Source organism: Anser cygnoides, chromosome 11, assembly GCF_040182565.1.
Source record: "Anser cygnoides isolate HZ-2024a breed goose chromosome 11, Taihu_goose_T2T_genome, whole genome shotgun sequence".
In the NCBI taxonomy this organism is placed as follows: Eukaryota; Metazoa; Chordata; class Aves; order Anseriformes; family Anatidae; genus Anser; species Anser cygnoides.
In genome coordinates, this window is record NC_089883.1 from 8,881,334 (window position 1) to 8,904,050 (window position 22,717).

General features: G+C 39.6%; 1 protein-coding gene across 3 annotated transcripts in view; it reads right to left on the bottom strand.

Moving 5' to 3' along the window:
* The window catches only part of CTXND1 (cortexin domain containing 1), a 36,862-nt gene extending 14,346 nt beyond the window's left edge, over positions 1-22,516 (bottom strand). For 2 of the 3 annotated variants that reach the window (XM_048072020.2, XM_067004036.1), the window contains exon 1: positions 22,216-22,516. The gene's annotated coding sequence lies outside the window, so the exon portion shown is untranslated. The remainder of the gene's footprint in view (positions 1-22,215) is intronic. The other variant, XM_067004037.1, reaches the window with a different exon arrangement.
* Positions 22,517-22,717: the final 201 nt, after the last annotated feature.

Here is a 22,717-nt window from a genome sequence, read left to right on the forward strand (position 1 = left end):
TTTAGGAAGGTTTTTAAAAGGTTTTAAAATTATATTAAAGGTTTTTCAGAACTCTGTGATCCAACTTAAGTTTCAATCCCTATCTTCTTAAGTTAGATAGCACTAATACTTCTAAAACCAGGCACTGTTCTTTGCTTCTAGGTTAACTATCTGTTTTTATACATGCATACAGCACAATATTGAGATTCCTCAAAAGCTTTTCATGCATGAAAGGGAACTTAGCTCAAACAGCCCTGTCCCGTCAATAATTAGGTGAGACGTATACCAGTGGGTCTTGGCCAGCCCCCGACTGGTATTTGCCTGTTTATTGTCACAGGCTCCTTTCACATCTGTGCTCTTGGAGGTTTAGTTAATTGCAAGCACAGGCAGTAGGGGCTAGTTGCAGAATATGACTTTTGGAGAGAAACAACCGTGCATCTAACTGATAGACATTACATCCCCAAATCAGTACATCCTGAAAAAGATACAATTACCTTTCTCTGATCCCCATCTCTCCAGGCATGTAACTCAGTACAGAGCATCCAGCCAAGGATGTTTTAAACGCTGCAGGGACCAAGTTTTGATAATACCATTAGGATTAGCTAAATTTTCCTGCCTTGTTTGGTGTGCTTCCATGCTAAGATCTGTGCTAGGGCAGGAGCCAACTGGACTGCAGTCATTCCTCATTTAAAAAACTAGCTTTTCCTAACGTAAATTTTAATGTATGTGCACATACAGATCTGAAATTGGTTTTGGATGAGCTGTTCTTTCCTTCCCCTTGGACTGTTTTCCCTGCCAGGTCTTCTAGATGATCCCAGCGCCGTGCATTTTGGTAAGGAATGACTCCAGATCTCCCACAGTTTCAATATGCACCAGCTGAGTCCAGGAGCATCTAGGACAGCACACTGGCCTAAAGCCGGTGCCAGCTTTTCAGTTGCTCAGCTGCAGTTCTGATGGTGTTATTCCATCAGTGCCAGATTCAGAAGTGACTCCTGTTCTTGTGTCAGCCACAGTCAGATTTCCTAAAACGGGGTTTTGACTGAGGAGGGGCAAGAGTCAAATGCAGGAAAGAGCCTTTGTAACTCCATCATGGTTCAACATGTCTTCTCTTACGAGGTGAACAAGGGCAACTGGTTCTTATCAGTTTTGCAGTATTTCTGACAGTAGCTGATTCATAAAAATAATAAAACTCATGATCTCCCCTGTCACTGCAGATTAATGTTAAGAATTATCCCAATGCCTGGGGGAAAAAATACTTTATCTTTACTAAAAAGGTGTGATTTTTATCTACTTTTGTTCTGTACTGATAAAAAATGAGACCCCTGCAAACGATGTTGAAGAACAGGGAAGAGAATAGGCAGACCTCACACTATCATTAAGGGGTGGATAGGTGTAATAAGAACGCTCCGAGAACGTGTCTATGTTCACAATTACCATCCAAAGGCAACCCTTAATAACTAAAGCTAATATATTAAGCAAGATACAAGGAAGCTCCTTGAATATCAGAAGCCTCCACCATTGCACCACGGTTTTTAATTCAATGCTGTGCTTTCTATTTAAGCCTGCTCTGCAAATTGAACTTTGCAAACTGAGATTTAGCCAAACATTCTCTATTTGTTTACAAACTGCACCCATGGCTTTTCAGGGGCTGGGGGGAGACAGCAATGGAAAATATCCTCATACTGCCATAAAAATTAGTTTTTGTATACACCAAGCCTCAGAGTAGGAAAGACGCATGTTGGCTTGTTGCTCAAGAAGACAGAGTGTGGGAAGGAGGTTAGAGAACCTGCTCATAAGCATTCTGATGCATGTAAAGTTACCAAGGTCAGTCACCCTGTACTGATATGCTCAGTAAATAATGGGACTCATATGTTAAAGCTGCCCAGGGCATCTTTCCTGGGTTGAATGAACATTGTAACTGCAAACCTTTCAAAAGCAGAGAGATGTACAGCACTAAGCTAGAAAATAGGACATTATGGTCATGTTAAAATACAATCTGCACATCGCACCCTTCTTTGAATGACTCTTCCCTAGCAGAGAATAATGTTTGGCTTGCATTTACTTGACTGTGAGCACCCTTGAATTACATTAGATCTGTAAACACTGGGCTGGTAGTGGGCAGGTTGATTTCTAGAGAAATTCTCTTTCTAATAAAATGCCTCATAAAAACTGCATTGACTTCAGACAGATTGTGGGCAGGTAGAAACTTCTTATTGCTTCACTTTAACTTAGTATTTTTGGACTTACCTGTGCTTGACAAACATCTTTCTGTCAAGTGTCCCTCACCAGCAGGAATATTAAGAGTAATTATTTTCTGAGACACGTGGCAGTGATCAGGTATTACTCATATGAACACCTGGTCAGTGAGGTTTGAGGAAAGGGAGGCTCAATGTGATATTCAGTGTGACTAAAGCCCGTGCCTCCAAGACGCTTATCTGAAATCAGTGGGCCATAAAGGCTGACAGCCTACACTTGGCATTTCCCATATTAAGCAGTGATGTGACAAGCACCATTTCCAAGGCCTCCATAAAACCTAAGGTGGGTATGAGAGCTAAGCAGTCTCAGTAAACAGTGCTGAACCTTGTCTTTGAGGAAAGCCTTTCTGCCAGAAAGGATGCTCTAACTGGAACACTGCATTCCCAAAACAAATTCCCCTTGGTATCACCTCCCCTCACCTGCCAACTAATAAAACTCTTTTCCTTCCAAAGGAAGTCCAAGTGGAGTTTTGACTTTGCAAAAAGAAGTGCCAGTAATTATCTGAGAGTCCGTATGGCCACTTCTACTGATAGGCAGTTTTTAGTAGGAAGTATTAGCAAGCTACAGTAACAGCATAAAACCCTAAGGTAGGTAGCAACTTTGACAACAAAGAACGATGTTCAAACTGTCCCCTCAGCATCTACTGGAAGAGTAGTTTGAAGTGACAACTCTTTACAGTGGCCTCAAGTCCTGGTAGGCTGTTTTGTCCCAACTTACAACCTCGCTAAACCTAGGAAGTAGCCTCCCAGATGCCACACTGTTTGGTTTTGGTTGGTTGTTTTTTTTTTTTCTTGGTGACCTACTGCAGTGGATAGCAATTAAAGCATTTGCCAGGTTTCTAATGAATATGACCTTGAAGCTATATTAGCAATCTAATGGTGAAACATAGCTGGCCTATCCGTATCTCTATCAAATGACAATACAAGTGCAGTGTTTAGGAACAAATACAGATCTACTTGTAAGAAATCGGGGACATCCTTACTACATACCACTCTAGTACAAGTATCAGCCAGTTTATCAGAAGGGACTCCCCTCATCTTTCTGCCTGAGGTCTACTGGCATCACTAATTATGATAGCAAGCTCCTTGCATCAGAGTCATTTAGTTAGCTTTTGTTTGCTGTTTTGTCCTAAATTTCAGATGTGGTTTGTTGGTTGCTGAAACTATGTATGGAGACATTTCAGTTGCTGAGGTGATTTCAAAGCATAACTTGCTCCTCCTGCAAATTTGCTTCTTGCAGTGAAAGTCTGATCATTTGCTATTTATTTACGTTTAGAAAAATTCCTTCACAGTGCACTTCTACATCCACCCTTGTTGCTCTTCCCCCAGTATGTTGGATAACTATCAGTTTCAAAGATCTGCTCTGCTATAGAAAGTGACTCTAAAAACTGATTTCCTTTCCTTTTTTTTTTTGTGTTAATATATATATATATATATATATTTAAGCTTCAGAAGCTTTTCTAGCCCTGCAAAGCTTAGCCTGGGAACTGGATCTAGGTTCTTTTCTACCTCATGAATCACCACCCTGAGAATGAACTTGGAACAGGCTGATAATTCAGGAGCCAGGAGCCATCCCTGCTCCCACCACACACCCTGGCCTTACAGATGGCAGTGCTGCGCTGCTACGGGATACAAAAAGCTTACTGAATCTGCTCGGCAGTGAGCAGCTGGGACTTTGAATGCAGATGAGAAGTAGGCTTAATTCACTTGAGTATAAAGGGGTCAATAGAGAATGAACATTATTTTCCTGTCCATAATTGCATTTTAAATGCATAATAAGACTACAGTAACTAAAGGGTCCAACTGTTCTTAATTGATTAAAATAGATTCTGAAAACAGTTTCTATTAAGGACTTAGCACAATGCTATAGCATGGAATCAGGATGGGTTTGCAGTTAACTGGCTCTCTTCACTGGGTCAAGCAGTATGGAAATAGAAGTGGTTTTTCACAAGTCAGACATTGTCACTCGGTTGTGACAGTCACCTGCCTCTGCCCTGCTAAACTCAACAGTGGGGCAACAGCAACATATCTGGGTCTTTTAGAATCGAAAACCCAACTCTTTCCCATGTGAGCAGAAGGAATGTTTTCCAGTGCTTATACAAAGTTAAGCTGCTAGAAGGAGGTACAGGGTAGAGGTCAGACGTGAGTTGAGGGTACTGTGCCCTGCTGCTTTTTCCTTTTTCTTTTCCCTCTACTGTGATGCCAGATCTCTGGTATAACACTCGGTGTTGTTTCTCTTCTGTCAGAAAGGTTAAAAAATTTCCCCCTTAATAGCCCCGGGCAGGTTTGGTAGTGACCACAAGGGTAATTATATTGGCAAACTTCAGGGGGCCTGCTGGAAAGGGAAGAATGATGGATAGTTTTAGATGGACAGGTGGAAAAATCATTTATACTGAGTCAGTATGAGAAAGGCCAAATCCAACTGTATCCTGGTAAATAGTCCATTGCAATGTAGAAGCATGTAGACAGGAATTGAGATTTTTCTCTTTGGGATCTTCAAACCTGGGACTCCGGCTGTTCTGGTAAAAGGTTGGTTTATATTTCATTTGTCAGATATGGCCAAAAAAAGAAGTTAATACCTCACCTGTAAGATGAGACAGTAAAATCAAGACTGTTTTCTCTGCCTACGCATGGAAAATTCTAGGACAAGTAGTTTTCTGTAGGGTCCTAGAATGAAAATATTATTTATCTTACCCTTGTCTAGAATGAAGGCTTTTATTCTCCAGCCAAAGAATGAGAAGCGTACTTCTGAAGTACCTTGAAGTTGGCTGCAGTACAGGTAGCTCAGTATTAATAAATGAACAAAATATATATTATAATAATCTCAGCAATACCAGCTTGGTGTTTTATCCCACCACCTTTAAGCAGACTAAATAAAGCATTGCCTTAAATAATTTTCCATGAAGTAGCATGGCAACTGCTCCAGTTTACTGGCACTCATGCAGACAACAGAATCCTGGCAAAAATTTAACATACACATTTGAAAGGCAGCAACTCTGGATTTTGTCTTTTAATTGCAGAGCATTAAATCATACAATCTGTCTAGCTCTAGGCTCTCTGTCTGAGCCTTGTCTTATGTTAACCTGTTGTCAAAATAAATTTGATTTGTAACTGTACAAAAATCAGGGCGATAGTTTAATTTTAGGTGGTTTCTCTGAACTATTTGGAATTTTTTCATGTAAGGGCTTCAGTACATGCATAACAATCATATGCACTTACAGCAGCCCTGAGAAGTGAAGTGTAAGGCCAACATACCTAATTTCACTTAGGTTCTTAAATCCTAAATTCTTATTGACTTTAATGAGAACAGAGGTGCTTAGGCAGGATTTAGGAGCCAATCTATTCCTGTGCCTTTGACTTTTAACCTAAGTCCAAATAATACTGTCAGACTTAAATGCATCCTCTAAGTATTTGCTTGGTTTACTGGATGACACCAAGACTAGTCGGTACACTGCAGTCTTTGTACTGGATGCAGTACTTCTTTTTCCAATCTCCACCTCCACTGTTGAATGGCAAAGCAGGAAATTGAAGCATTGCAGGAAACTTCCAACTTTTAAAATTAATACATTTATCTGAAGTCTTCTCTGGCATTCAAATTACTTCCTCATATCTCAAGAAACAGTAGCTATCTTTCCTGTAGGTCAGCGTGTACACATTAGTTTAAATCCATGTGACAAGGGATATCAGATTGAGCTGAAAATAAATAAATCATAAATTCATGCTGACAAGGCAGTTTTGAAAAAAAAGACTAGAAATAGATGCTTAGTAAATTTATACAAAGCCTTTGACATCATAAGTGCTTTAGAATAACATTCAAACAGCTGGTAAAATGGAAGTTTGTCATCCTGAGTATTACATGGAAGGAAGGTCAGACTAATTAATTAAGCAAATATAGAGAAAGCCTGACCTAGCAGTCATTAGAAACTAAAATCAATGGGAATTTGTCTTGCAGAAAAAAAACATTACTGCTTACAAAACCATTAAAGAACTCTGGACTTGGACCAAGTAGATAGAAATCTTTTTGGAATGCTTTTCTTCCTAACACAGGAATTCTTCCTAACTCCTTTAAAGAGCATTTCATTTACAAATACCGGACTTTTCCATTTTGTAACTGAAGAGTAAATCCTACCCCACGCTTACTGAGACCGCAACTTCACATAAACATTTAAGTAGCATTTGCCCCAAACTGCAGCTATTTTTTCAATGCCTTATCTTATTACATGTCTATGAAAGCAAAATTTTATGTATCAAATTGGGAACTTTGTAATAAACCTGTGGCTAGAGTTCTAACAACTAGATTCACGTTCCATTTTAAGTTTCTAACTGCAGTAACATTTATAAATGACAAAAACAGCCTTAGTTCTTAGGATCAGCCTAAATTCTTGAATGGCAGATCTGTCATTGTCAGGACTCAGCAGACAGTACAAGCAGACCCGTGGGAATCATCCTTTAAAAACCTGGAGGTCCATAATCATATTTGGAAGGTATACAGTAAGTAGAAACAATAATAATGGACTTGCATATTGACTGTCAGCCTTATTCTGTATCTCTGAGATGTAACTTCCAGTTTCAATCTTGTAGGATCTCAAGTAGGATCTTGTCTATAGTGCCTCTGAACTGCTTTCAAGAATGGTAGCAGTCATCTTCATGCTGCTTGAAGAGTATAGCATCTCTCTGTTATTGTTCATTGTATTGCATCCTGCTTTTAAATCAGTGAAGGATCCTTCTCATTTTATTTACCAGGACACAATATTGGTAGCTGTTGTTGGATGGTTTGAGTTCTCCTCTTTTAAGAAGAGAAAGTATTTAGCTCTCAAATTCATTTGCTTATACGCTAAAATTTGCGGGACTATTTTTAGATAGAGTGCGCCAAGTGCTGCACAGATAATACAATAACAGGTACAGTCTAGAAGTGTTCCAGTGGAAGCACTGAATATTAACTGGAGGTAAAACATGGTAGTTCCTCATGGCTTCCAGCACTGACGTGGTTTGGCTACAGAGAAATTCACCTTCCACAGCACTATGTGTTTTGGTATGTTTCCTATGCATTCTGCTTCAATAGTTCATTTTCTGTTATTTTGATTTTATGCTCGCATAAAACTATGGTAACACGGCATCATACAGACTTCATAACCCCAAGGAATTATTTGGGACACAGTGAACTAGGCATAATTCTGTTCTCATTTATCCCCGTAAACAGCAAAGTCCATAAATCATCTTCCATCTAGTTTGACTTACACTGGCAGTCAGGAAAATGTTATGCAGAGCTCTCCATCTTGCAAATGTAGGCTGTGGTGCCAGTTAATACAGCAATGCTAAGGCTTGCTTCCAGGCAGCGAGCAAGGAAGCCACAAGAGTAAATACTCTTGACTCCTCTTTCCTTTCCTATTTTTTTTCTGTATACAAAACAAACAACAACAACAAAACAACGCCAGCACATATCACAAAGAGCATGTATTTATGGATTGACCTTTACTTTAGAAATGTCCTTTTCCACATTTCTCACACTCTGAGCTTGGTGAATTTTATTAAATCCTGATTTAAAATATGTTAAAACTGAGCTCTATAGGACTAAATCCCTTCACTTTTAAAAAGAAAGTTCCTCTTTATGGGTTTGACTTTGACCTAAGTGATTCTCTGTTCTGCTTGGAAATATTTACTGGTATACAAAGCGTCTAAAAATGTCGTGTTCTGACCTTGTAAGGATTTGTGGTTACTTTGCACACATGTAGATGGCAAGCTGAGAGTCAGCTGGCAAACAGGGGCTTTGATGGGCTCTGTAGGCAAACCCATAGACTGAAATCTTCAGCGGTGGCCTTAAATTTCTTGTCTTACGCTCACCAGGTCAGTCTGTGGTATCTCCGCAGAGAGACACAACTGCTCTGGTCCTTGGTCCTGTGCTTCAGCAGCACAAGCTTTTGCTCTCCTGCCACCGTGAGCTCTCCCATCGTATCTCATTTGCAATGCACAGTGAAACAAATTGCCTCCCCTTCCAACACTCAAATTTTAAACCACAAACTATAATGTTTAGCTGTTAATAAGGCAAATGAGGTGAGAAGTGTTGTGTATCGTTGCGATGTGGATGTCATTCAGAAATGCTGATGCATATTAATGTACTTTGATGTCATTTAATGAATAATAGATGTATTTGTTATTGCTATGCCACTCAAGCAGGGAAAACAACATCGGCCTGCAAGGAAATATGTCAGGAACCACTATTGGACAACCAAAAATTGATTATAAATATTTCCTCATGCTGTATAAAGACGCAGATGGTGTAGAAGTGGGGAGGGGAGCCAACAATTTTGTGTGGCCAAGTACACAGGACCTGGCACCAGAGCTATTTCCAGCCCGATTTGCTGAGGGGCACCCTGGCTCCATGTTGGTTTTGTGGGGCCTCGGGTAGGCCAACCTGTCTGCCACAGGGTGCCCGCACCCATGGCCCCCAGCTAGGCAGGAGCTTTTATCTGAGCCCTAAAGCCTGGAGAGCCCTGAGGGAGCCTGAATTCCCCCGGGTCCTGCCCTGTCAGCGGGTGGGTGGTCAGACGGCAGCCGCAGGCCGCTCAGACCTGCGAGGCAAAGCCCCGTGTCTCCATGTCATGAGGTGTGGTGCCTGCAGGCAGGCCTTGCTATGGCCTGCTAAGCCTGATTTAAAACCTCCTCTTTTAGTTGGAAACTATTTCTTCTTCCTCCTTTTTTTTTTCTGTAACCTGGTGAAAAACTGCTTTTATTCCTTCACAAACTCATTTTCTAAACAGTAACCAGCAAGGATTTATGGACCAGTGATTTTCACAGCACCCTCTCAGAGTCATGGTAGTTATTATGCTGTATAAGCACATGCAGCGTACTTGAGAATAATTGCAAGAAAAGGACCCCAGATAATATTTTCTGTTCTCACACTAATCTCACATTTTTTAAATAATGGCTTCTCAGAAAGTTACTGAGAACTAAAAATCTAGAAAAAGAAATTTGTAGAATAATCTTTGTTATTTTGAAGACATGGTAGTTATTCAAACATGACTTAGCTTTCTCACTTGCCAAATTTGTTTTTACAAGAACTTTACTGGTTATTTAATACCTTATGTGCAAATTTTTTCATGTGCTCATTGAATGATACATGATTCAAGTACAAATTTATATTAGGCAGAGTTGTACGGAAAAGAGAAAACGCTAAAACAACCAGAAAGGACTATAAGAAATCAGTTTTGCCCAGAAACTCTGTGCAGAAAGACCATTCTTTTTATTCAGTTCATCAAATTCTGGGGGGAACTCATGAAGATTATCTTACAAAGAGGCCAAGTGGAAAAAAGAAGCAGTAGTTATCCCATGTATCCTATGAGAAAAGCCAAAAAATTGTACAACTTTGACTATTCAAGCACTACCCTCATTTTCCTCTGACAAAGGGTTGTAGTTAGAGACTTTTATTTAATGATAATACAAATATGGGAAAGAACATCCTGATCCTAATATCACAATGAAGAGAGCCTAATTTTGATTTCATTTATCCTAGTGAGTATTGGATCGTATCTGGTTTTCCTCACCCTTACATTTTTGGCCTCATAATTTTATTCATTGTTTTAAAATTCTCTTTGATTTGGCTTTCAAGGCGGGAACATGCTTAATAGCAGTGAAATGACATTGCACTGGGGAGAACTGGCACAGCCATCTGAAGCCTTGCTTGCAAGTGCTCCTGCTTTCTGATCTCTCACAGAAGCATTTTGCAAAAATCCATTATTGTCGAGAGAAATGCATCAATAATGGAGGAAAAACAAAAGTTTAGAGTAAAAAGATGTTGTTTGCCACTATCAAGTAAGGGGGGAGATTAAATAAGAGATCATGTGTATGAAAGATTGAAAATGAGTCTAATCACTCAAATTTTTGAAGGAACAGGTATTCTTTTTTTTTTTCCTCTGATGCTATTAGTCTATTTTATGGCTTAAACTGCTCTAAAAATGCTGACTTTCTCTGTGTAGTAGAACCAGATATTTCAGGAAAGTGAAATTGGGCAATTGCATAATAAAATTAATGTCTGCTTGCAATCACACATCCCATTGCTGTTCAAAGATCCTGTTCTCTCAGCAAACCTAGTGAATTTAGTAGAGCTCTTCGATAAACTTTTCTTTTCCTGATCAAACTTATTATATTTTCCAAACGTTTGGTGGGTGAGACACTGTGTTGTATCCCATGATAAAGAGGGGGAAAAGACAGGGATATGGGAGAGCAGAGTAGGTGCAGTTCTAGTTTGCTTCTTCAGACGAATTCCTTCGAACGCAGCCTCTTCCTCTCTGAGGAACAGGTCACTTTGGTGGTGCAGCCCCAGCTCCTGGCTGAGGTACCGTCTCATGAAATTGGGTCAGGTTGAATTTTGCTCTGCTAGAGTGAGACTCACCGTACCGATGGGACAAGAAGTTTTCAACTCTGTTAAAATTTTCAGTACAAAATCTATCTACGCTTGCAGATAGAGATAGGACAAGGGGGAAAGGTTTTAAACTAAAAGAGGAGAGATTTAGGTTAGATGTTAGAAAGAAATTCTTTACTCTGAGGGCAGTGAGGCACTGGAACAGATTGTCTAGAAGTTGTGGATTGTTTTGTTAATGGAAAAAAGGCAAAATACCAAATGTTTTTAACCTTTTTGAAAAAGAGATTGTTTATCACAAGATTATTTTTAGATGCAAAGTCTGTTTCTTTTTTTTTCTTTTTTTTGTTGTTTTTTTCAGAAAACAGGTTTGAAATACTAATTGTGGTGGTTGTTGTCTGTGATCTTTGCCCAGGGAAACAGTGATAGCAAAATCCTTTGAGAGGTTTCCAGTTCTCTGCCTCCAAGCTCATAACTCTGACTGAGACAGGAATTTTGGGGAAGCGATTATTTTCTTGGGATTCTATTTTGGTGCAGCTGGTAGTGCAATAGGAGAATGCTTTGTACTGAGTATCAGTTGTGAGGGGAGAGAGAGAGAATGAAGAATTCTGCACTTCTTTGAGATGATCAAGCTGTCATGTTGCCTCATACTCTTTGGGGAATGATTCCATAACTGCCTTCCCTGGAGCAAAAATGCCCTGTACAATACACAGGACTGCATTGCCCAGTTTTTCTTGAAGAATCATTGACTGAAATTCCCTGTAGCTGAAACAAATTTCCTCAAGTTATTCCTTCTTCCAGCTGTCCAGCTGCCTATGCCGAGAGGTGAGCTCATGGCAAGAACTACTCCTTTCTGAGCATCTATATGTGCCCAGAATATCCCGGTTGGTCAGCGTTTCAGAGAAGCCAGTGCTGTTAGCTGCAGTTACGTCTGTCTGACTCAGTATGGAGATTTCCTAGTGTGGTAAATGGTGTCCGTATTTCTGAGGAGTTACCTAGAGCTACCTGTTGTGTGATTTCTCAGATCAGGTTTTGTGACGCCATCTGCCTTGCACTCAAAAAGATGCTTTCTGTTGATGCTGAGCCATTTGGAGGAATCCTGTATGCCCCGAAACAGGGGCCCCTCTCAGGTCTTTGCCTCGGTCCTTCCTGGATGTGCTTAGACTCTCACCATCCTGCAGTCATGCAGTTATTCATGCGGTTATGTGCTCACCACTGTTAAATAACAAGGATCTCTTCAGAACAGACATGGCTGTTGAGCAAACTGGCATATCGGCAACTCAGTATAAACAGATGTAACTTGCAAGGGAACAGAGAAAGAAGACATAGTAAGAAATAGTGTGTTGTTTTTTTTTTTTAAAGGAATGAAGTAGTAGGTGAGGTAGTACAGATTTGCCATTGTTTTGCTTTGTTTGTGGGGTGGCTTGCCATGCTGCATTCTGTTAGGTTTACTTACAGCTAACTTACATTGTCAGTTAAGTGACCTCTCAATTGAGCCCTAGGTTTTAATGTAGGAGCATAAGGGGATTACAGGAATGAATTTTCAGGAGAAAAGCAAGCTGAAGACAGCCATTCTGATCCCTACACAAATAAGGAAACAAGACTTTGTTTATACAGAGCATCCCATTCTTAGCAAATCCAATAGATAAAATTTTGCTTAGAGTAGCAGTGTTATTTCCTCCTCTGCTATTAATTTTAAAAAGTGCTGTAGGCATTCATGTTTTGCAGATGCTTGCTTAAGCTGCAAATACATGTCCACAAGTAAATAAGAAAATGTTTAAGGCTGAAGTAACATTTTTCTTGCTGTGAGATGAAAAATCACTTGGAAAATTCTCCTGTGCTGCATCCAAAATATCAGCAAAGCATTTGTGTGCTTCATTGTCCCAAGGCAATGTTCTGAGCATGATGCCAACCACTGTTGATTTCTATTTCCCAAAGATTCCTTTAAAAAGTGTTTGTTTGAATCACCTGAAGCAGGCATAATTATTCCCTTTCTCTACATTCCCATGCTAATTCTCTGACAACTGTCCATATAAAAGCTTTATCTTTGGTTGGTGGGTAGTAGGGAGTGCAGAAAAGCATGGGTTCATGGAAAATGATATTTTTTTTTGCACGTGTGTGTTTTCTGTTGGTCTCTACCACTCACCTACCCACAGAGACCGTGGCCTATGCTACAGAGACCATACACCTGAGGAAGGGGTCCTTCAAGACCACTCCAGGCTGAGCTGGTTTAGGGAGTTAGAAGATCTGGGATTGCCCCTTTGTGATGTAAAATGTCAATAAAAAATGCACAAGCCTTGCCAAATCTTTCTCTGTCCCCTGCTTAGAAAGTGTTGACTCCACTCTCTCTATAGTTGCCAAATTCATTTCTTTGAATTCTTGCGCTGGAGTCAGCTTCCAAATGGATCCTACAGCAGTTTCCTGTAGAGCCTGCTTCCAGTTGGCCAAGTCTTTGAAGTGCACTAGAAAGACTTTCCTGGACACAGGAAGATTAAAAGTTTCAAGCATAAGCTCTTCATTCACCTGAACAGCTTACAAAGCTGTGTTAGAGCTGTTTCTAGCAAACTTCATGTTGATATCTTTCAGCTATTACTATCCCATAACACGTATCATGGCAATAACTGCAGGTATGGTAGGGAACTTTTTATAGTCTAATACTTGTAATATGGTAGGGTTATGTTTTCAAGGCAGCCAGCAATGGAGGTAATGAATCTTTAGAAGTTACCTTCTGTCAGCTGAGACAAAGTAATGGATTGCCTGGGTGCTCTTAGCCCATATGAGAAAACCAAATAAGTCTAAACCAGTAAATCAGACTTTGTAAAAAAATAAATATATAAAGAATTTTTAAAAAGCTCAACCTAGGCTGACTGCACCTGCATTTCCTTTACAGAGTCTTGCAAATTTAGTTTTAAACTGTAACTTCTGTGAATTTTGGCTAAGAAAATTCAATGAGGTTTTCTGTTACCAAGCTGCCCAGTGATGTCCCTGGAGCATATATAAATGGTCTTGAGAGCAGTGTATTTGTACACGCATTTTAATTTTGAATCCACGGGACAGGATTGCTATGATAGCAATGGTGCTATCATGCACGCTTATTGTATATAAATGGGAAGATAATCCTTCCTATTTGGAAGCAAAGCATAGGCTGATAGGTTTCAGCTACTACATATACAACAAGTCCAGGTATTTGAAACAGAAGAAAATATCACGGATGTTTTAAAAGCTCTGTTTTTATTAATCTGACTGTAAACATTATGCAAATCTCAGAGAGCAGCAGGTGAGGGAAGAGCTGAGCCAGGCATTTTATGGGAAGGAAGACCGCTGCTGGCGGGGTTTAACCCTGTGCAGCAGTCCAGTCTCTTCACCTGCCAGGAACTATTCCTTCCTATCTATGCCTGATCCCTCACTTGGGATGGCCAAAACAGTTATGAGGCCACACACCAAACTGGGTAGATCAGGGTATGGATCTGGGATAAAGCAAACCATATTTTTTCAGCTTAGTTTTAACCCAGATCTGTTCCCCAACCTGGTCACCAGCCCAGTTGTGACCATTTCATGCAGATGCAGAGAAGCACCTGTTGTAGGGTGGACTCTGGAGTGGGAGTGACTGCTATTTACACACCGAACTGTCCATGAAACCACAAGTCCTTCCCATGAGGCTGGAGAATAACAGAGGAGCATATTGCTTACAGGAATGAAAACTCAATATATAAATAGCGGCAGAGGGAGGAAAAAGGGAGCCTTGCCAGAGAGGGAAAGCAGGAGAGAATTACAATGTCAATGACATTGTTTTGTGTAGATCTGAAGAAAATTGACTGTACTGTCTGCATCAGTGATCTCTCAGGTGCAAAGGACAAGAGGTAGCGAGAAGATCTGTGCCTGAAGTGATGAAGTCTTTCTCCTCACCTGTGCTGCTGGGGCCTTTTAAACCAAGTATGGTGTTCAAGTGCTTTGATGAGATTTCAGTGACTTTAAGTAAGGGGAGCAATTTGCCCTCCTACAACTGGGAGATGAGGCTGTACAGGTGCGAAGTGTCTGTTCTGTGCTTGGTATGTTTATACTTCAGCACTAGCCAAAAAATAAAAACCCTAGCAGACAGTTCAGGTGTTTTCTAATGTACAAGTGACTATTTGATTAAATATCACCTGAAAACATAACATCACCTTTGGAGCAAGATCCTAGCTGCGGGGCAATCAGAAGAAAACAGTTCTGTTGACTCAAATCACACCTCTTCATTCAGTTCAGCCTCTGTTGAATTTAATCTCGCTTCCCTCACCTGCGGGCAGGGGTGGGAGCGGTGCCTGTAAGGTACTATTTCTGGAGTCCTACAGGAGCTCAAGGAAAAAAGTTCAGAGATGCCACATCTGCAGCTGAGTGTTAAAAACGGGAGAATAGAAAAGCTTTGAGTGTTGTTCCATAAGAAATTTGGTATATTCCTCCCATACTGTGGATAAGAGCTAGAAAAAATCATGTTGCCTATGAGCTCCAGTGGTTTTCAAGTCCTTCTTAGCAGTGCTTTTAATGGGCAGCTGGTGGAAAGGACCAAGGATGAACCCTAAGGTTTACATTTTTGTTCATGTGTACACGTACACACTTAGATGTAAAATGCCCCAGCTGTACATTACTGACATTTAACCTCTTGCTGTCACAGACAATGAAGTTTCTGCATGGGTTGTGCTTCCTAACAGCTAGGCAGTGTCCTTTTAAACTGGTCACAGCATCCCCTTAGCTGCTGTTGAAATGGTTAGCTGCTTTCATCAGGAGATGCGTATTTCCAGGTGGGACCCATTCAGGTCATTACTTTTTTTTTTACAGATTTGTTTTTTTCTTACAGATTTGCTTTTTTTTCTTACAGATTAAAGATAATAAATGCCTTAGTACTAAATACTGTTTAAGCAAACCTTATGGAATATCTGCTGCTTTCATTTTCTTTCCAGATCTTGATTTATTGCCTTTTTTTTTTTTTGGTGCTGTTTCATTTAAAGATACTACTTCATTTTTATGCACTTCCTATTTCTTACCAAAATATCAGTTTTATGAAGATTATATGAAATAAATGCTAGAAATAAAGACATATCCCTTTGCTGGCTTGCTCCAGCAGGCTACATTCTGAGAACCAAGGGTGTCTAAAGGGCAGCTGACATCAAGTCCCAGGCTGGGGAGCAAGGGTACAAAGCATTATTGAGGCACAGTATTTCTTCATAAGAAAAGTTATTCCATCTACTTAAATTCCATGTGTAACCAAAGTTTTTGTGGTTGCATTATGTTTTCATTCCTCTTTTAATATATTATTTCCTTTGTTTCCCACAATTTAAATCAAATGGCTATTAGAAAACACCAGGGTGACACATAACTTCGTTGTCTGTAACAGCTGTTATAAATTTTTAATGCATGTGCAAGGACTTAGGCAAGTAAAGCCACTGATGAGAGGCTGGCTATTTACAAAAGAGAGAACTGCTCACAAAGGTGAGTATTTGCAAGGTCAGGATCTTTTTGTATTCCTTTAAAAAAAAATAAAAATAAAAATTATTTTTCTGTGCTATGAGCAGGATTTTGCAAATGTGAGTAGCTGTTGATTATTAAAATATTCTCAAGCTACCTTTATTAGAAGTCTGATATGTTCTGATCCAAAGTCCCTGGGAGTCTCCTCATTGCTGCCTGCTGATTTGGGATCAAGACCCAAAGTAGAAGAATAGTGTAGGAAAACCCCTTTACAGGAGCAATTATGGGTTCATTTTGTTTTTCTATTTGCTCGAATGTGATTACCAACCTGTTCCCGTTCTTCAGGCAACTCTTAAAAGAAATTGCTACTTATGTATGGCAGCAGGAAAATGTTATGAAGTGAGAGCAGGTGTTTTCTGAACAGGAGAGTCTGCTTCTTTCCAGAAAATACCTATGTTGAATGTGAAGATGAGAATTGCAAATGCTGTAGTGGTGTGACAGAGTCTGAAAGGTGAGAGAATATAATACTAGTCATCTTCAACGTGCTGATCAAATACAGCATGTGAGAAGAGAATGGAGAAGTTTTTTTGGAATACTTTTGCAGCTGAACAGGAGCTGCATCAGTATGTGTTAATATTTCCTTTCCTGCTGCCTTTTGCTTACAACTCGCAAAATGCAATGATGATATAGTGAACTCAGTAGCAGAATGTGATGGGGAAAACAATATTTTCTGGTGGTTTGCAGACACAGGCATTAGAAAATCCTTCACTTTCTTCCCCTAGTAAACGTTTCCACTGGCTGCAAGACATAAAGGCAGGGATGTAAAATGGTAAGAATAAAAACAAAAGAAAATGTTTTGTGAATTTGTGCTGCTAAATGTAGAGGTTGCCTAACTTTAAAGTTGTATGATTTTTATTTGAGGTGATGCTTTTGAAGCTGCGATCTTCTTGTGCGAGAATCTCTCATGTGCTTGTAGATGAACATTTTGAAGTATGAATCCTAAAATATTCCAGAAAATGGAAGACAAAAAGAATGCAGTCTTTATTTTTTTTTCAGAGTTCAGTCTTTTTATTTTGGATTACCCAAGTTTCATGACTCTGAGTAGTTATGGTTTGTCTTTGTTTGGACTTCTTATAATGGCAGATACTTTCCTGACAAGTTGTCAGTTTGGAATGATCTCCCTTCCCAACCTAGTTCCAGTTCTTCCTGAACTTCTCTGGAAATCTCACCGGAAATGGGTCACTTGGTAAATGTGTATATGCTCACCTTTGTTCTAACTCCATAGCACCTCTCCGTTACAGACACTTCCTTGTGTTATAGTCCTTGTCTTATGTTGATGTTCCACATTGATATATCATGTTCTTTTCCCTGATTTTCCCCATTAAAAAAAAAAAGTCACAAAATGACTTGGGCAGAGCAACTGACAACACGCTCCATTTTTAGAGTGGAGGTAAAGGAATCAACACGGCAAAACTAAGTATGATAAATACTTAGTGCCTCCAAAGAAGGCAAAAAAAAAAAAGTATTATTATATCTCTTAGTTGCTCTCCTAGTTGGGTTACGCTCAGGCTGAGGGCTGAATTTTAAACTAGGCTGATGAAAATCCAGTATAGTTCTGCAACGTACAGTGTGACGTGGTTATTTGGTAAGAAGTTGTAAGCAGGTTGGCGATGTTGGCAGAGGCAACAGGAGCTTGAATATGAACACAGGAAAAAATAATACTGGATGGGTGATATCAGCTTACTTTGGACCAGTTTATGATACAGGCTAAAGGTATAAGGCAGCAAATTCTTCCGAAAATCATGAAATCAATCAGAAGGGGCAGGAGCAGAAAGGGGAAGAAAGGTTTTCCACCAGATAGTTTCTGTTTGCTTGAGGATGTGGTTCTTTATTGCCGTTGGCCCTGACTGAAAGTCTAAAGCATAACATTGAGAGAAAACCTGTGATTTATCATAAAATGAAATAATTTTTTTCTCTGTTTCTAGCAGAAGAAATGTGAGCATCTGTGTTTTCAGCAACCTTCTGTCTTGTTTCCTCATCTTTCCCTCTGAACAAAGTACTGACTGACACACTGGGAATATGATGTTCTTCCTGTCTAAGAATCTTTCCCTCGCTGACTGCTGTGGATTCAGAGTATCTGTGGATAGGACCCCCAGAGACTTAGTCTTGCCAGGGCTAGGTGAAGTAGTTTTGAAATTTATATGCTAAAATAATGCTGGGAAAGTGTATTTATCTCTGTGGCTATTGTTCAAGCAAACCCTTGTTCAGCTGACATGCTCTTTCCTTTCTATTTATGTTCAAAAGGGACGAAAAGATCGTTAAAGATTCCATGAACTAACTCCTAAAGATTCAAAACTGAGCATACAGCATTTAAGTTTCCTCCAGATGTTTCTGTGAAAATCAGATGTCTGATTTGCAGTCTGTCACTGATAATCTAGTTTATTAGGATATGCACTTTCACAGCCTTGTTTTAAAGTTCATTCTATTGAACTATCCTCCAAAAAGACAGATGCCAGAATACTTTCCTAAAGCTCTAGAGAACTTGTACAAGAGGTGGAGGAATCATGGACCAGTTCTTCTGTATCTTCTGAAGGTCGAACTGCCTTCTAGGTACGCTTTGAAGGTACTTTGCAAAATGTAGACCATGATCTTTCTACTTTTGGATGTATTTTGGATGCATATCTGTTCCTTTTGAACAGCACTTGGAAGAGGCAGGTACATTATTTTTGCTCCTGTTTAAAACGACAGCTCAGGCAGCAGTATTTAGGAGGTACTTAGTCCTTTAATCCTCCTTGAACACTACTGCACTGCTGCTTTATGCACAGGAGCTTCTGGGGACTTGTGTGGGTGTGGAAAGTGCAGATAGTCACCCTGGCAAGGAAAGTATTCTGAATTGTAACTATTGCAGACTATTAAACTACTGCCTTTTGTAAGAAGTGCTAGCAAGTAACACTTAGCATATTCATTTTGTTGTTGAAAATGGATTGTCTAAACATATATCTGAAAATCCCAATTAAATTCAACCTTGATGCTCACAGCAGATAAGTATAACAAAGATTCTAAGCCATTTGCTTTCATACATATGAATAAAATAATTATTATGCAGCATATCTAAGTAGTTAGGCACCATCAGAAAGTCTACCCTTGAATAACAGAAAGGGAAGAAAGTGTCCTTTCTTTTGTAGTCAGAAACAAAGTATTGACTGTATATGGCACATTTTGGATTTCACTAGCTGTAAGACATTTTTCTTTATAAACATGACAGCTCTACTAAGCATGGTAGAAAAATTCACTGCTCTTGTTCAAAAATCCCTAAGTTTTTCTCTTTGAGAATGTGCTAAATGTCGTATCTTTTAATTTAACATTGTCTGCACCATTGGTTCCTGTTGCAACTGACTCATTTTCACTGTGCGTTGAAATAAAGGAGTGTGTTCATCTGCCTATGGTATATTCTTCATTACAGCTTTGTACTGGAAGCTTTGTCTCTGGTGCTTAGATGTCAAGATGGTGCAGTCATATTTCATACTGTAAAGAATTGTCAGTGTTTCTACAAGTGAAAAAATGGTAGCAACATAGTAACATGAATTCAAGTACTCTAAACGTTAATTAAATTGGGTTGCAATTGATTACTGACAGTGTAAGTTAAAATTAGTAAACTTTTCTTTGTGTGCGCCTCTCTAAGGTTTCAGTGCAATAAAGTGAACTTGACTTATGAGGCAAGGCTCTTGCCAGGATAACTTAAAAGACAGGATGAAATAGCGAAAGCATTTGTTTACTAATATACTTATTCTAGACGGCTGAGGTATTAGATTACATGCTTAATGTTTTCCCATTTTAATTTTGACATGAACAATAATATCTGGGAAATAACTGTAAGTTTCCAGTTCAGGGAACACATTTTGATTAGGGACTCAGAATTGCACGAAGGCATAAAAACAGCTATAATCTTTCTTTTCCTCTTGTGATTATTATTATGAATCCAGTATCTTTCCAACATCAACTCCTATTTGCATTTTCTTGCCTCCTAATTTGTATATTTTTTTTCCTGGGAGAAAATCTTTTGAAAACAGTGACTTGTTAAATTACCAGGATTAGTTTACCTGAAAATGTCTGTTGATAATATCGTCAAAACTGCATGTTCTGCGTACATCCTGATTACAGGTAAAATCCCTGCTATTTCCTTATGATAGATAATCAACACTAGGTTTAAACATCTATTTTTGAACTATCTTATAATAAATCTTCATATGTTCCAAATTCCTTATTGGCTTAGCTAGATATCTGGATGAAGAAGACAGAGGTAGATGACACGCTGATCATGGACCTGCTACTGGAAAAAGAGCACAGATCATGGGTTAAGGTCCCGAATCATGAGCAGCTCTAACACCTACCAAATGCTTGCACACAGAAAGGAAATGGGAGAAGTCAAGATAGGAGAGAAAGGGAAGAGGTGAGCAGGTCAGAGTCAGACACAATTCACCTTCCTTGTAGATTTCTCCGTCTTCAAAGTTGTACAAATAGTGAAGAATATTTATCACTTATTAATGGTTCATTAACTTAATGATTACGACTCAATAGCACCATAAGTCACAAGGGTTGTCTTAGGCAAAAGGAGAAAATTCTCGATGGCGTTGTCAGGGGAAATAGCAATTATTGGCACCCGTGTCCCTCTCTCTCAAGGAGTAAAGTGTTTAAGACATGCATGTTGCATATGAGTAGAAAAGCGTAACTCAGAGCTGTAATTCCCGGGTATTAATTCCTCCAAGCCTTTAGCTGTGCCTGTTACTAAACATTACACATCTTTAGCAGCATTCCTGCAAAAACTCTGTTAGCAGAAACTGAGCTTCAGTTGTCTTATTTGTGAGAAGCATCCCTTCTGATAACGTGACACACCAAATTTTGTGCAAAACTAAATTGACAAAGACATGCCAAGAAGGAATTTTTTTCTTCAAAATGTGGGCACTTCCTGTACATTTCCCAATAGTTTACAATAACTAAATGAGCTCCAACTTTTAGACAAAAACCGAGTCGTAGAACTAAAGACTGCTTTCATGAGTGCCCTTTTCAAGAGATCCATGATTATTTAATATTGACATTTGATTTGACTTAACAGCAAAAAAGAATACCTGACTTTTGGGACTATATGTACTGCCCTCTGAAATAATACAGAATGCTTTACCTCAAGGAGTTAAACGTGCCTGAAGCCGAAAATGGCACTTATTCTCAAAACAGGCAGTTAGTCTAAACCAGAGTCTTGTAAGTCACTGAAAAAAGCTGTATTAAGAAACCAGATGAACATAGCTTAGTAATAGTCCCAAAATTAACAGAGTGAAAACTGCACAGTCAAATTTGATTTAAATGCTGTATGTTTTCTTCCAAAGGTCTGCAATTATTTCCCAAACTCTTGTTTTACAAACACTTTCAAGCTATGTAAAAACCTCTCTTCTAATAAACCAAACTTTAAAGCATGCCTTCTCTTTACTACACATTACAAATAGAAAGCTGTGCTACTGCAGGGTACAGAAAAACATCATTTGAATCTGAAGAAACCCACAGCTATGCTATGGTAAAGTACTGCTTATAAACATTTATCTACAAAAAAAAAAAAGGCATCTGCAGTTTCAAACCACACTGAAGTATTTACCTCAAACTAGAAGCTAGCTGCATCTGATGAAGTAAAACTGAAGGATTATTTTCATCAAGGCACTCATTCACATAGTTGCAATCTCTGATTTTTCATTATTTAGTGACACAGTCTCTGTAAATCTAGCATAATAGTACAGAAAATAGTTTGCACCCAAGCACAGGAATCATGCTGTCTAGTTAAAGAGCACAGAAACACACGCCGACAATAAGTTATTAAGCAGCATCCCTGTTTAAATGCTGTCAAACATGACTATAGAAAAAAGCCACAAACCTAGCAGTACTACTTCGGCACAGGACCATACAGCAAGCACTCCCCTGCAATACACACACATGCACACAATGCAAAATTATTTGCTTAGTGTCACTGCACATCGGCTCGATTCCTTCACTCGATTTAGAAACAACAGCAACAAAAACTGTGCGGCTCTGACACTGGTCCCGGACCAGAGGTTGTCTCTCTCACAGCAAAAGCTGCAAGGCTTCGGCTCCTTATTAACCTCGGGAACCAGTGCCTGCTGCAATATCAGAGTCACTTACTGCATTGCTTTTCAGCGGAGCGAAAGTGGCTGCTCTTCCCAGCCACACATGGCTCTGCCAGCCGGAGGGGTTCTCTATTCAGCACGATTCAGCTCCACGGTCTCCGTGTGCGGAGGGTAATTGCCTCTGCTCCGTGCTGGGGTTTTCTGGCTGCAGTGACTGCTCACCCTACCCATTGCCTCTGGTGTATGCTAAGTAAGCAATCCCCTGGGTCTTCATAACGAAAGGATGAAGAGTCACAGCTCTCGAGAGCAGATAAGGTGTTCTGCCGAAAGCCACTGCTTCCAGGGCATTTTAAAGGCAAAGGGGCCGGGGATGCCTTCATCTCGTCTTGTAGTTGGTTATAGTGCAAGTTCTTCTATTCGGTAACTTGCAGTTGAATTCGCAGCTGAGCGCTATTTTTACGTTTCAGAGAGATTTGAATTTGTTACAAATTCAAGCTAATGCATTTTTCAACGTTGAGGAATGAACTCTTTCAGCTGAACTTAATCTTCTGTTTTTC